Source organism: Pleurodeles waltl, chromosome 5, assembly GCF_031143425.1.
Source record: "Pleurodeles waltl isolate 20211129_DDA chromosome 5, aPleWal1.hap1.20221129, whole genome shotgun sequence".
In the NCBI taxonomy this organism is placed as follows: domain Eukaryota; kingdom Metazoa; phylum Chordata; class Amphibia; order Caudata; family Salamandridae; genus Pleurodeles; species Pleurodeles waltl.
The window spans coordinates 971,778,184-971,795,159 of record NC_090444.1 but is presented as its reverse complement, the minus strand read 5'-3'; positions in this window follow the sequence as shown (position 1 = coordinate 971,795,159).

The window sequence follows — 16,976 nt, the reverse complement described above, 5'->3', positions numbered from 1 at the left end:
TACCCTGAAAGTGTCAGTTAGCTTCCCATTTACCAGGACCCACGCCAATGGCACCTAATAAATTTGTTGAATTGCTCGACAAAATTTAGTACCCAAATTATTGCGTTCGAGAACCGTATTCAGATAATTCCAGTTGACTCTGTCGAAAGCCTTCATATGCATCAATAGCAATGACGGCCAAAGGTTCTCGGTATACAGTAGCTAAATCAATCGCACCTATTAGGTTAAATGTTTGTTCGTACAAGAATCTACAGGGAGTGCAGATTTATTAGGCAAATTAGTATTTTGACCACATCATCCTCTTTATGCATGTTGTCTTACTCCAAGCTGTATAGGCTCGAAAGCCTACTACCAATTAAGCATATTAGGTGATGTGCATCTCTGTAATGAGAAGGGGTGTGGTCTAATGACATCAACACCCTATATCAGGTGTGCATAATTATTAGGCAACTTCCTTTCCTTTGGCAAAATGGGTCAAAAGAAGGACTTGACAGGCTCAGAAAAGTCAAAAATAGTGAGATATCTTGCAGAGGGATGCAGCACTCTTAAAATTGCAAAGCTTCTGAAGCGTGATCATCGAACAATCAAGCGTTTCATTCAAAATAGTCAACAGGGTCGCAAGAAGTGTGTGGAAAAACCAAGGCGCAAAATAACTGCCCATGAACTGAGAAAAGTCAAGCGTGCAGCTGCCACGATGCCACTTGCCACCAGTTTGGCCATATTTCAGAGCTGCAACATCACTGGAGTGCCCAAAAGCACAAGGTGTGCAATACTCAGAGACATGGCCAAGGTAAGAAAGGCTGAAAGACGACCACCACTGAACAAGACACACAAGCTGAAACGTCAAGACTGGGCCAAGAAATATCTCAAGACTGATTTTTCTAAGGTTTTATGGACTGATGAAATGAGAGTGAGTCTTGATGGGCCAGATGGATGGGCCCGTGGCTGGATTGGTAAAGGGCAGAGAGCTCCAGTCCGACTCAGACGCCAGCAAGGTGGAGGTGGAGTACTGGTTTGGGCTGGTATCATCAAAGATGAGCTTGTGGGGCCTTTTCGGGTTGAGGATGGAGTCAAGCTCAACTCCCAGTCCTACTGCCAGTTCCTGGAAGACAACTTCTTCAAGCAGTGGTACAGGAAGAAGTCTGCATCCTTCAAGAAAAACATGATTTTCATGCAGGACAATGCTCCATCACACGCGTCCAAGTACTCCACAGCGTGGCTGGCAAGAAAGGGTATAAAAGAAGGAAATCTAATGACATGGCCTCCTTGTTCACCTGATCTGAACCCCATTGAGAACCTGTGGTCCATCATCAAATGTGAGATTTACAAGGAGGGAAAACAGTACACCTCTCTGAACAGTGTCTGGGAGGCTGTGGTTGCTGCTGCACGCAATGTTGATGGTGAACAGATCAAAACCCTGACAGTATCCATGGATGGCAGGCTTTTGAGTGTCCTTGCAAAGAAAGGTGGCTATATTGGTCACTGATTTGTTTTTGTTTTGTTTTTGAATGTCAGAAATGTATATTTGTGAATGTTGAGATGTTATATTGGTTTCACTGGTAATGATAAATAATTGAAATGGGTATAACATTTTTTTTGTTAAGTTGCCTAATAATTATGCACAGTGATAGTCACCTGCACACACAGATATCCCCCTAACATAGCTAAAACTAAAAACAAACTAAAAACTACTTCCAAAAATATTCAGTTTTGATATTAATGAGTTTTTTGGGTTCATTGAGAACATGGTTGTTGTTCAATAATAAGATTAATCCTCAAAAATACAACTTGCCTAATAATTCTGCACTCCCTGTATTCTGAATAAAAGCTTTCTGGTCTGGATGAATCAAATCACTCATCACCCCACTTAACCTATTTGCCAATATCTTAGCATACAGCCTATAGACGCAATTTAACAATGATATTGTCGGAAATAGGTATCCATGTCTTCCCCTTCGTATGCATATCGGCTGGATGCCCTGGTTGCTATTTCAAAATTGGACATAGAGGCGGACAAATTCCATAAGGAGAAGGAAGTAAAAATATTGTCACGGTTGTGAGAAGGGGGGGTCACGGGAGAGTAACACAAGATTGGAGTGTATGTCCTATGATTAGGAGCTTGTTCACTCTCTTGCCTCGGATGCAGACCCTGTGTCAAGGTTTAAGTGAGAGAGATTTGAGTTCCCTGGCATTAGTCATCTCCAAGTATGAGAAGTTTTGGTAAGGGGCTATGGAGTTGATTAGGAGCCAGAGGTGTATGAGGACAAAAATAAAAAAAAATAAAAAAACTTATCCACATTGGGAAATTATTACACCTTGGAGAATCAAGTTTACAATTCCTTCTCCAAATGCAACCACATTGTGAAAAGTGTTGGATTTTGAGGGATTCAGAATTACTATTACAACTCTAAACTTAACCATATTGTGGAAAGTGTTGAAGTTTAGGGGGAGCAAACTTAAGCCCATATTTTAAAAGAAGTGACGCATGAGCTATAACGTGGCACTTTTCTTGCAACCCGCCTACTGGCACCTAACAACACCATGGTTGCGTGTATTTATAATATGGTGCACCATGGCGGTTGTTAGCACAATAGCAACAACATTTTTTACGCTATTGTGGTGCTTTGCTACGGCAAAAAAAGGACAGGTGGCCCATAGATTACTATGGGAGCAACATTTTAATGCGTGCTCTGAGCAGGCATTAAAAATGATGCCAAAAATGGCGCAGTGAGATCTCTTAAATTTCACTGCACCATCTTTTAAGGCCTCCTAGCGCTGGAATGCCCTTCTTGCATAAATCATGTCTGGCACAGGCATAATGTGGCGCAAGGGGTTACCAAGTGGCACAATGCATAGATTGCATCACTTTGTAAATATGCAGAAAAGGCACTTAAGCACCACCTTAGCGTAAAAAAAATAACTCTATTGCGGTACAAAGGTGGCGCTAGGGGCTCTTAAATATGACTTTAGTTTCCCCACTTACAACGTAACCACATTTCAAAAGATTTGGGCTTTGAGGGGTTCATATTTACTATTCCCTCTCCAAACTGAACAACTTCGTTAAAATGTTGGCCTTTTTGGGGTGGGGGTCTAATTTACTATTCCCACTCCAAACCTACCATTGGTTAAATGGTTTGTCTTTGGGAGGTAAAATATACTATTCCCAAGGGCATTGAGGGGAGTACGGGTTTACTATTCCAACACAAAACCTGACCACATTGAGGGAAGTATTGGACTTTGTGGGGAATATCCTTTACAGCACAGTTTTAACCATGCAGTACCTTTACAATGCAGCTTCTACCATGCATGCATTTACCATGCATGCATTTTTGGTGCATTTACAATGCATACCTTAACCACGTATGGTAAGTCTAGTTAAGGTGTGTGTGTGTGTGTGTTTTATATATATATATATATATGTATATATATATATACTAAAAAATCAAAGGTTACAGGAATGTTATAGTTAGGTTCAGGTTTCACACACAATCCATTATGTAAAGTATTATAATAACATTTGTATATCAAATTATAAAAAATAGTTAAAAAAAAATAAAAAACGTAGTTAACCAGATACCATTTTGATTTTTGACATTATTAAAATTTAAAAAATATATAATTTCTTAGAAGCAAGTGTCTCTTTATAATTTGAAACAAAGAAAAACAAAAGAAAAGGGGCTTGTAAAAAAAAGAAAAGGGAGTAAATCAGGGGGTTACAAACTTGGTAGTTAAGGAGGTGTAAATGGTTTTATAATAAAAGAAAGTAGAGGGGAATAATGGATTTTTGAAAAGAGAGTAAAGCAGGATAGGAGCAATCGGGGTAGTAAAAAGGGAAGTACAGTAGGAGATGGAGTACGGGTTTTGAAACAAATGAGTAAAGCAGGAGGGGGATTAAAGGGTTTGAAAAAACAATCAGAGTAAAGACAGAAGGGGAGTACGGCCAAAAAAAACGGAGGGGTCCCCGCCATGCACAGTTATTTCGTCAAACATTTTACTGATAATATTACAGTGATATTATTAATGATGTTATCAAAGATGTCATGAGTCCGTAATTTGTGGGGTAATTCGCAGAGCATGGCGGGGCGTGAGTTATAGTTAACTTAGGGCACGAGTTATAGTTACTTGATGTAACTCATACTATAACTGGTGAATTTCTATGGTTTTGTACATTTAAAATGTGAGCCTAACTATAACGTCTGAGTAACCTTTAGGGCCATATTTATACTCCGTTTGCGCCGAAATTGCGTCGTTTTTTTTGACGCAATTTCGACGCAAAACTAACGCCAACTAACGCCATATTTATACTATGGCGTTAGAGGCGAATAGCGCCAAAGTTCCCGGAATGTGCGTCATTTTTTAGCGTGAACCCCTTCCTTGCGTTAATGATATGCAAGGGAGGCGTTCCCGTCTAAAAAATTACTCCCAGGCCTTTACGTGGTATTTATACTCCCGGGCAAAAGCGACGCCCGGGAGTGGGCGTGGCTAAAAACGGCGCATTTGTGCCGCTTTTTAACGCCTGGGTCAGGCATGGCGTTAAGGGACAAGTGGGCTCAAAATGAGCCCAGAGTGCCCTCCCCTGCCCCCAGGGACCCCCCCTGCCACCCTTGCCCACCCCAGGAGGACACCCAAGGCTGGAGGGACCCACCCCAGGGACATTCAGGTAAGTTCAGGTAAGTTTTTTTTTTTTTTTTTTTTAATAATATTTTGTGGCATAGGGGGGCCTGATTTGTGCCCCCCTACATGCCACTATGCCCAATGACCATGCCCAGGGGACAGAAGTCCCCTGGGCATGGCCATTGGGCAAGGGGGCATGACTCCTATCTTTACAATGATAGGAGTCATGTTGATGGGGGATGGGCGTCGTTAAAAAATGGCGCAAGTCGGGTTAAGACGATTTTTTCGACGTAACCTGACTTGCCCCATTTTAAGACGCCCATGCGCCATTTTCCCCCTACGCCGGCGCTGTCTGGTCTACGTGGTTTTTTCCCACGCAAACCAGGCAGCGCCGGTCTGATTGCGCCGTCTAACGCCATTCCATAAATACGGCGCCCGCATGGCGCTTCAGAATGGCGTTAGACGGCGCAAAACTTTTTGACGCTAAACTGCGTTAGCGCAGTTTAGCGTCAAAAAGTATAAATATGGGCCTTAGTTTTTTGAGTGAATTTCTATGTTTTAAAAAAACATCTATTTCCTAACCATAACATCCCTATCACCTTTGTTTTTTTCAGTGAATTTCTATGGGTTTTTTTATGTATAGTAATTTCCATTACTATACTTTAATCCAACAACTGCTGTGCACAGCCTTTGGTCGTGCGTGGTGGCAGTTGGCCACAGAGCCTGGCCTATGGTCAGGCCCTGCACCAACCATCTATAAGCACCCAGCCTTGCATCGTGCACAGCCCTCACCCATGTGCAGCGGAGGTTGCCTGCAAGACATGGTCTGCAGCCAGACCCTGCTGCCAAACCCCCTAACCACCCAACCTCATGCAGCGAGGGTTAAAAAGCATTTTTTTAATGATTGTTTTTTTAGTGCTGAATCACGACGGGCAAATCAACAGTAAAAAATTAAAAAATAAATAAACGTGCTTGTTGTTAAGTAAGCCCCTGGGTGGGCCAGGTCCCGGAGACACTGTTTTCTTTTTAATAAGGGTTGGGCCTGGCCCCCCACCCCACAGCCCAGAGGAGCACCACCTCCCTTGGGCTATTAATGTCATTTATGTGGTGGGGCCGGTGGCCTGTGGCCCCCTGGCACCCAGGGGACTACCACCTTCCTGTGGCAAAATGCATGAATTGTGTGGGGGAGGCCCATCAGCCTTCCCACAGCCCCTGGGGCCACCTCTTCCCCAGGGCTTCATTTTATTGACTTGTGGAGGGGCCGCGTGGCCTTCCCACAGCCCGGTGGAGCACCACCTTCCCAGGGCATTCCAAATATTGTGTGTAAGGGGCCATGCAACCCCCCACAGCCCTGTGGACCGCCCTCATGGAGCCACTGATGGTCCTAGGGACGGCCACACCCCAGGGCCGGCTCCTGCTATGTCCTGGGATGCCCACCCCAGGACAAAGCTGTTTGCTGTGGCTTGGCTGCAGCTTTGAAGCTGCAGATAAGCCACAGCAAACACTCCAGTTTCTGATAGCGGGACCTATTAAACAGGTCCCACTCTCAAAAAGCAGAGCTTTCATCTTTGTTCACCGCATGCAGGTATGTGTGCAGGGAACAGAGATGAAAGGTTCGCTTCAGCTACTTGGTTGCTGAAGCAATGGGTCCGCGGGGGAGACCTTGAGGCTTTCCTCATGGTCCCAGATAGCCCATAAAGGGCTTGTTTTAAAATAAAACATGTAGGGACCATGGGGGAGCCCTTGAGAAATAGCTCAGTGTGAAGGTCACAGACCTTTACACTGAGCGTTGAGAGTTGGAGTCCAGCTGGACTTGTTTCCCTTCTTTTTTTAACTACAAATGTTTATGCCTCATACTGAAAGAAGATCTTACTCTTATTAAATTACAAGTAATTTTATCTTTTCAATTTATATAGAAATATCTCATTCCAAGTATACCATATATCAAAACCTAAAAAACTCTTTATCTCTCTCCCTCCCAATCTCTTGCACTCTCTCTGTGTCTCTTTCAATCTTTCTGCCACTCAGACACTTACGCATCCACTCACAGACTCACTCAGACACTCACGCACCCACTAACAGATCTACTCAGACCCACTTGCACCCACTCACAGCCCCAGTCAGACCCTCACGAACCCACTCACAGACCCACTCATATGGATACACACCCACTCACAAACCCACTCAGACTCTCACATACCCACTCACTGACACCGTCATGCATCCACTCACAGACATGCGCACACACTGATGCACCCACTAAAGCACTGATGTACGCATTTTCACACCCAGACAAATACTTTCACAACCACTCTCACCCCAAGGTACACCCTCTCACACCTATTCTCACACCCATAGAAGCTGCGGCCAACTCCCACTGCGCACAGCCAGAGGGCATTCTGCAGCACACAAAGAAGTGCCAAATCGCCATTAGTGATTGCTTAAGTGCGGTAACGGACACCATCCCGCACATAATCACACCCCTCAACGCAGACATCCTTGCACAATGGTGCAAGGATGCCTGCATTGGTGCTGGCAGCTAAAGTTAGCGCCAGCGCACGGGACAACACAGGGGTTGTTTATTCACTTAAATATGGTGCATCCCTGCATTGTGAAAATGATGGAGTGCAGCGCTGCCAATTTTGGTGTAGCGCAGCGCTCCGTCATTTCCCCATAAATGTGTTCCTTATTCTTCCAAACGCTGACACATTAATTGGGCATCGACAGGACCATTCCGCTTTTCAGCTTTTCTCCAATTGCCAATTTTAACCCAATGCCCAAAGTTCCAAATAGAACCAGCTTCCTTAGCTTACTTCATAATAACTCGAGGCACCAGAGTACAGTGCTTTGTGAGGCTAATACACGAATTTCGTTATAAATTATACATCACAACAAAAGCAATAATTGCATTTGTCATTCAATAAGCCTGTAACGTGGAGGTGCAAGACATGAAGTGTAAAGTAGCTCTGTAAAGGCATTAAATGCAAAAAGGGTATGGAAAATAAGAGTACCTACAGTCAGGATGGCACCCGTTTGATAATGGTGAAAGAGGGGCAAAACCTCTGATTGTGCAGTGAGTTATTGACAAAGTGTGCTTTAAATAACTTAGTCTGAATAATTATAAGCACAGTCCTAATGGTAACCATTGACGTTTCAGCCATAGTGACCTAAGTCAAGGAGTCATCATCAGGATGGGACATTGGTGCAGTGCTGGAGGGTAACTTGTCTTTAATCTGGAAGAATGATGTCTATCCCTGCCTAGTATGCTTATAAGATCTTATCTTAAAATGTGGCATGTTCAGCAACCATCAAAGTCGATATGCCAAATAGTGGTTTGAAAGAAATAAGCTTCTTGCCGGCTTGTGGGTCTTTCTGTGCATCGCTGTCGGAATTCGGGTCAGTACCAAGACACCTGGAAACCATGTAAATCTCATGCTGCAAACAATGATACATTGAGCAATGCAATGCTCTAACACCAAGTCTGTAATATCGGTCATATTATCGTGCTGAAGATTTTATCTGTCCTGTGTTCTTAATCCGTATGGCAATATTCTAAAAGCAAAATATAACATTAAGACATATATAAATGAACACAGAAGTCAATGACATATAGGGGGTCATTACAACATTGGCGGTAAAAGCCGCTTACCGCCGTGCAGAAGACCGCCAACACACCGCAGCGGCCGCGGAATTCAGCCACGGTCATTATGACCCAAAGCCCGGAATCCGCCAAAATCTAGACACCCACACAAGTCCGCCACACCAAAGGTCAGTGATAAACTGGCGATAACAAAACCTCCGCCGTCACGCCAACAGGAATATGCCCACACTATCACGACCAACTAATCCACGCGGCGGTCTTTCATCCGCAGTATTCCATTGGCTGTACACACCGCCGCGCTCAAAATACACACACATTTACAAAACACATCCACATTGGACAAATCGAAATACACACACCTAATACACATACACACACTACTCCCACACACCCAATACAATATAAAATACACACCCACATCACCCGCAAACCTCTACGACCACAATTGCGACTGAAGGCCAGAGACAGACACCACCATCTACAAACTAGCATCCACAGGCACTCAACACCATCACTCACATAACATCCACGCACCTCACACAACACACCTCTAAATATCACCCCACACATCACAACACACACCACCCCACACATCACCCACACCTCCCCATGGCACCTCAAAGACACCCCAGGTTCTCTGAGGAGGAGCTCAGGGTCATGGTGGAGGAAATAATCTGTGTAGAGCCACAGCTATTCGGATGCCAGGTGCAGCACACCTCCATAGCTAGGAAGATGGAGCTATGGCGAAGATTCGTGGACAGGGTCAACGCAGTGGGACAGCACCCAAGAACTAGGGATGACATCAGGAAGAGCTGGAACGACCTACGGGGGAAGGTGCGTTCCATGGTCTCAAGACACCACATCGTGGTTCAGAGGACTGGTGGAGGACCCCCACCTCCACCCCCACAACTAACAACATGGGAGGAGCAAGTCTTGGCTATACTGCATCCTGAGGGCCTCGCAGGAGTAGCTGGAGGAATGGACTCTGGTAAGTCAAATCTTTACTACTTCATCACCCACCCAACCTGCATGCCATCACATACCCCCACCCTCATCACTCCAACTCCTCACACATGTCCCAATATCACAAACCACACATCCCAAACCCAAGCCCTGCATGCAACACCAAAGCATGGACACCCATCACCAAAGCATGGCCACTGCACATACCCATACACCCCCCTAAACCATCATCACACAAGGTCCTACACAGGAATGCAAGCACTGTGGTACACGGTCACCCACCCATTGCACACCATGGCACACACAGATGCAATAATCATGCTTTTACACCCCTGGAGGACCCCTACCCAATGTCACCGGACAGGAGGGTCCAGATATGTCCACTCCACCCACAGAAGAGGCCCACACTGATGACAGCAGCTCTGTCCAACTGGATCTAGATGACCAGCCCGGCCCATCGGGGACCTCGAGACAGTCGGTTCCCCTCACAATGGCACAAGCCACTACAGAGCTTCCCCCCTCTGGAAACACCAGCACAGCACCCACCGAGCGGGCCCATACCTCTGTCCCCAGGACACGTCAAGCAGCAGTGTGTCCACCACTACAGGGAACCCAGGCTAACCTACCACCCCAACAACAACAGGGACCTGGGGGCAGTGGCAGTGGGCACACGGTTCAGGGGACAGAGGCCCAGGAACACAGGGGAACTGGGAGGGCTGCTGTGCGACAGGGGAAGGACAGGCCCAGGGAACCCACTCTCCACGAGGCCCTCTCCAACATCATGGGAGCCTACCACCATTCCCAGGAGACGATGGCAACAGTACTGGCAAAGTTTCAGGAGACCCAGCGGCTGCAGGAGGAACAGTATTTGGGCTTCAAGGAGGAACTCAAATCCATCAATTCCACCCTGGGCACCATTGTAGGGGTGCTGAAGGAACTCGTGAACACCAGGTGGGACATTGTGGCACAACAAGGGGCCCCTGACACTAGCCTGGACGATGAGCTGCCCACCACCTCCGCCGGCGCTAGTGGACAGGAGGCACCACCACAGGACCACCACACCAGCACCCCACACCCTGCAGAGAGAGAACCACCCCGCAAACAGTCCCTGAGATCGAGAACAAAGACAGAGAACGATGCCAAGACCCCCACCAAGAAATGAGACCACCCTGATTGTCATCCTTTTGTCCCACCTTGTCACCCTGTCCATCCTTAAACTGCCCCAGCTTCACTTCCTATGCCCCTTTGGACAATGCACCTGTGAGACTAATAGACTGGACTCTGCCATGGACATTCCTCCACCATCACCCCTCACCATTTTACAACCCCCTCCTATATCGAGCACCTAAATAAACACCCTTAAAGCACAAAACAATCAGGAGTCTGTCTGTGATTTCGAAATAGTGTATTAGCAATTACAGTGGCAAAATGTTCTTTCAAGTGTAATGTCAACATACCTATGTCACATAGCTCTAGTCCATAAGGAAACAAAGCAGATGTCACACAGTGGGACCCACATCTGTGAAATCGTAAGGGAAAGTGACAACTCAGTGACCATACACTGGGTGCGAATGACAGACAGTAGAGAGGTAGTAGATTAAAATCAGATGTAGCAGGCATGGCTGTCTTCTTACCTGTGTCTCACTGGAAGTATTGCAGGATCACCGTGTTCCTGTTGTCGATGTCCTCTTCTTCTGCTTCCTCGTCTTCACTGTCCACAAGGTCCACAGCTGCCACAAGACCTCCATCTGGACCATCCTCCTGCAGAAAAGGCACCTGTCGTCGCAAAGCCAAGTTGTGAAGCATACAGCAGGCCATGATGATCTGGCATACCTTCTTTGGTGAGTAGAATAGGGAACCACCTGTCATATGGAGGCACCGGAACCTGGCCTTCAGGAGGCTGAAGGTCCGCTCTATAATCCTCCTAGTTCGCCCATGTGCCTCATTGTAGCGTTCCTCTGCCCTTGTCCTGGGATTCCTTACTGGAGTCAGTAGCCATGACTGGTTGGGGTAACCAGAGTCACCAGCAAATGGCGAGGGACAACTAACTCATAGGGAAATCCACAGACCCAGACAACTATTCCCTCTGTATTGGGTCCATGTCCTCACCTAATAGCCACACCTGGTGCCTCTGGAGTTGCCCCATCACATAAGGGATGCTGCTATTCCGCAGGATGTAAGCGTCATGCACTGAGACAGGGAATTTTGCATTAACATGGGAGATGTACTGGTCTGCCAAACACACCATCTGCACATTCATGGAATGGTAACTCTTCCGGTTTCTGTACACCTGTTCACTCCTGCGGGGGGGTACCAAGGCCACATGTGTCCCATCAATGGCACCTATTATGTTGGGGATATGTCCCAGGGCATAGAAATCACCTTTCACTGTAGGCAAATCCTCCACCTGAGGGAAAACGATGTAGCTCCGCATGTGGTTCAGCAGGGCAGACAACACTCTGGACAACACGTTGGAAAACATAGGCTGGGACATCCCTGATGCTATGGCCACTGTTGTTTGAAAAGACCCACTTGCTAGGAAATGGAGTACTGACAGCACCTGCACTTGAGGGGGGATTCCTGTGGGATGGCGGATAGCTGACATCAGGTCTGGCTCCAACTGGGCACACAGTTCCTGTATTGTGGCATGATCAAGCCTGTAGGTGATGTTCACATGTCGCTCCTCTATTGTCGCCAGGTCCACCAGCGGTCTGTACACCGGAGGATGCCGCCATCTCCTCACATGCCCCAGCGGATGGTGCCTATGGAGGAGAACAGCGAGCAGAGAGTCAACCAACTCTGAGGTACGTAAACACAGCTTACTCTGAAAATATTAGCAAATCTAAATTTGCCTGTATGAGTGTTTAGGCAAGGCCTAGATATGTGTGACGCAGTCCAAAATAATGCCATGTGGGCCCATGAAATGGCGGCTGCCTGACCTGGAAAGTGGGACAGGGGGATATGAGGTAACTGCGCTGGCGTTGTACACCGTCGCGGAAGGCGGTCGAAGACCGCAGCGCAATCCTGCATTGGTTAACATTGGACCCTATGGGTCCCAGGAGCCAATGACGATGTACGCCGGAGGTGACGGGACGCCGCGGACGTGACCGCCATTTTCTGTCTGTTCAATCACTTGATACCTGATCTTCGACAGGAGAGGACCTACACTGCAAGTGCTGCTGGGACCTCAGTCTGGAAGAGACAATGGCTCGTGTGTCTGGGGAAAGGGCCCCTGCCTTCAGCACAGAGGAGTTGGAGAAGCTCGTGGATGGGGTCCTCCCCCAGTACACGCTACTCTACAGCCCTCCAGACAAACAGGTAAGTACACTGTGAGCATGCTGTATGGGCAATGCCTGTGTGAGTGGGGTGAATGAAAGATGGTGGGGGTGAATGAGGCGTGCATGAAACGACAGTGAGTGCATGTGCGTCATGGCAAGGGTAGGGATGCGGGCCAATGACTGTGACGTTGCAGATGGTAATTACTTCTCTTTTTCCCCTGTACAATTCCTGTAGGTCAGCGCCCACCAGAAGAAGGACATTTGGCGTGCCATCGCCAAGGAAGTCCGGACCCTGGGGGTCTACCACAGACGGAGCACCCACTGCCGGAAAAGATGGGAGGACATTCGCCGCTGGAGCAAGAAGACGGCGGAGGCCCAGCTGGGGATGGCCTCCCAATGTGGGAGGGGTGCCCGTCGCACCATGACCCCCCTGATGTTCAGGATCCTGGCGGTGGCGTTCCCGGAGTTGGATGGGTGCTTGAGGGCATCACAGCAGACACAAGGGGGTGAGTACACTCTCATTCTGCTGATTCAGCATGCATTGTAGTTGTCTGGGTGGGGGAGGTGGGCTGTGGGTTCCCCTAGGCCAGGGCGAGTTTGTAGGCAAGGACCCTTCATGAGGCAGGCCCTGTGGCACCCCACACCACCTGTGTACAGTGCCAACTACACCTAGTCGGGCTCCTGTGACATCCAAGTGTGCAGAAATCGGGCATAGCCTTGTAACCCATGTCCCTGGGATTGAATAGTGGACTCCAAGTGCGCGGCGTAGTGCAGGGGGCTTCTGTGTCTGTCGTGTCCACCAACGGTAGCGGTATTGCATGCACTCAACATGTCTTTCTTCTGTTTTCCCTCCCCTTTTTGTGGTCTCCCTGTTCTTGTGTGCATTAGCATCATCAGGCGGAGGAGCAGTGACACCGGAGCAGGAGGGAGCTTCATCCCACATGGCCCTGGAGGCCGACACCATGGAGTCGGAATTCACCAGTGGGACGGAGGGCGAGGGGAGCTCCACGGCGGGGACAGGAGCTTACACCAGCGATACGGACTCCTCCTCTGATGGGAGCTCCCTTGTGGTGGTAGGCCCATCTGTGCCCCCGCATCTACAGCTACAGCCGCCACCCACCCTACCAGCACCGCCCTCCCAGCAGCCCCTCCCTGTGCCCGCTCACCCAGGAGGGTGGGCATCACCCTCACCCCAGGCACCTCAGCCCCTGCCCCAGTCACCCCTGCTGCCCTCAGTGAGGAGGCCATTGACCTCCTCAGATCCCTCACTGTTGGGCAGTCTACCATTTTGAATGACATCCAGGGTGTAGAGAGGCAGTTGCAACAAACCAATGCATACCTGGAGGGCATTCACTCTGGTCAGGCAGCCCTTCAGCGAGCTTTTCAGACTCTGGCCTCAGCACTGATGGCAGCCATTGTCCCTGTCTCTAGACTCCCCCCTCCAATTTCCTCCACCCAGACCCACACCCCTGTACCTCAGCCTATCCCAAGCACACCATCAGACCAGCATGCACACACCTCAACACACAAGGGAAGCTCTGGCAAACATAAGCACCACACATCCCACAGGCACTCACACAAGCATCAGACACATGAAGACACACCAACATCCACTGCCTGCACTGTGTCCCCCTCATTCTCGTCTCCGTCCTCCCTCCCTGTCTCGTCTCCACTCACACCTGCATGCACTACATCCTCAGCCACTACGTCCATCACCAGCACACCCACCACCACACCCCGCTCACGTGCAGTCACCACCCCCACTACCATTCACACGTCCCCTGTGTCCTCTCCCAGTGTGCTTGTGAGACCACCTCCCAAGGTACACAAACGCAGCCACATACCCACCCAATAGCCATCCACCTCACGATAGCCTCCAGCCCATGCACCTTCACCCAAAGTCACCAAACGTACACCTCCTACAGCCACTACCTCTTCCTCCACTACCAAACCCCCTCCAGCTACCCGTCCCAGTGTTCCTAAGAAACTTTTCCTGGCCAACCTTGACCTCTTTCCCTCACCTCCCCCACTCCTTCAGTCTCCTAGGGCCCGACTCTCCAGGTCCCAACCTAGCATCTCAGCCGCAACATCGGCGGGACCAGTGGTGCCAGTATTCACCGGATTCTGGAGTGCACTAGGCAGCAGGGCATCCAGTGTGGCAAGGAGCCAGAGCACGGACAGTCCCCCACCTGTCAAGCATAAAAAGTTGGCCAGTGCCCGGCGGGAGAGGGGAAAGAAATCAGCCACCACAGCCGCTCCCAGGGGTACAGTTGGGAGTGTGGAGACAGCTGCGACACCATCCAAGGTTGGGAAGAGGCACAGTAAAACCGGCAAGTCTGGGAAGATCAGCACGGCGGACAAGACCGCCACCAGCCCCGCTGCCCAGGACAAGACCGCCACCAGCCCCGCTGCCCAGGACAAGACCACCACCAGCAGCCCCACTGCCCAGGACAAGACCGCCGCCAGCAGCCCCGCTGCCCAGGACAAGACCGCCACCAGCAGCACCGCTGTCCAGGACAAGACCGCCACCAGCAGCACCGCTGCCCAGGACAAGACCGCCAGCACCACCTCAGGACAGTGAGCGCCAATGATTACAACGCTACTGAGGCCGCCACGGGCAGGATGAAGCACTCTGGGCACCAAGCCCCTTCCAGAACCAGTGGAGAGTTACATCCACTACCTCTGTCCTTGGCAGGATGAAGCACTCTGGGCACCAAGCCCCCTCCAGAACTAGTGGAGAAAGGCATCCACTACCTCTGTCCTTGGCAGGATGAAGCACTCTGGGCACAAAGCCCCCTCCAGAACCAGTGGAGAGTTACATCCACTACCTCTGTCCTTGGCAGGATGAAGCACTCTGTGCACCAAGCCCCCTTGTGGATCTGGCGTCGTGCACTCATCCGGCTGAGGTGCTCCCCTCTTCCCTTCCCCCTGAGGTGCCTGTTTTATTTCTATCTGATGCCCCTGCAGTGTTCTCTCCGTTTTGATCGGGTATTGAGTGTGGGCCTCGCCCATGACTTTTGGGCCCAGTGGTCCACGGACTATGATGGTGGAATCCCTTGGACTTGTGTTCTTGGTGTATATAAATGTTTATAGTGTAAATTTATATATATGTAAATATTTTTGATTTATGTAATTGAATGTATTACAATTATTCGACTCATTTCCTTTTGTCCTTGCATTCTTTGGGGGGTGTAACTGTAATGTATCATGCTGTATTTGTGTGTGTGTTGTAGTGAGTGAGGGTGGGGGGGGGTGTTGCGTATTGCGTGTGTGTGTCACTGTTTTTTCCTCCCCCCGTGCCGTAGGTGCAGTACTCACCGTGGTCTTCGCCGCTGGCGTTCGTGCTCCTGGTAGAGGAGCAGGAAGATAAGGCTGGGAGTATCTGAAGTTCTGGTTCCATGGTGTCCTGGTTCCTCGTGGGGTGTGTAGAGGTGAGCGTTTTCCCTTCCAAGTCCTGTTTCCGCCGTGTTTTTGTTTGCGGTGAATTCACCCTGGAAAAGGTGGCGGATTGGACTGTTGTAATTCTGTGGGCGGTACATTGTCCTCCGCCTGTCTGTTTGCGGTTACCGCCGCAGTGTTTGTTTGTACCGCCGTGGCAGTCGGAGTGTTAAAGTGGCTGTCTATATTGCCGGTTTCCGTCACGGTCGTAATTCCATTTTATTTACCGCCGGCCTGTTGGCGGTTTTACCGCCGCTTTAACACCGACCGCCAGGGTTGTAATGACCACCATAGTCACTTGTTGAATTTTATTGCTTACCCATGAAGTCTACCTATTTACCTAAAATCAGCTTATAACATAAAACACACCTGTTGACCCACAGGTAGTGCACACAATAACCAATCCTGTAGCACCTACACTCATACATCCACGATATTTAAGTTAATATAGTTTTCCAGTCTCCATTGTTGCAAAAGGAACAATAATCTTGAAAATAAAATCATCATATCTTCTCCAGCGTGAAGTGAACAGTAAAGGTGCATTGAGAATATGGGAACTTTCGGATTTGGCTTGAAGAGCCCATTTGTTCTATCTGGTGAGGTGTGAAAAGGACAGACAACACCTAGCCACTATTATCTATGCTCCAAAATTGTCATTGATATTCTAAAAAACCTAGGGACATATTCATCAAAGGTTTTGTGTCGCCTTTCAAGGGGATGCAGGGTGAAGCAAAATCTACTAAGAGAATTACCAATCCACACAAATCCACGTTGTGTAGCTCTGCATGGCTTGGTAAATCTGGAGTAAATTACACTGCCCCAGGGAGGGGTTCCATGGGTGGAGCATGGGTGTTCTCACACACCCACCCATGAATTTTAGCGCATTCCCAGATTTATCATGAGTGGTAGACCTGGGAATGCATCAACATGCTATGCCTTCCTAGGGGAAATATGTTTATTTCTCCTCTTTTTTCTTCCTTCTGTGTGTGTTGCATTCTGCAACACATGTAGAAAGAGGAAAATGCCTCAAAGGATTGTTTTTGTGCTGGACTGTGTCCTTTACTGTACAAAACAAATTCTGC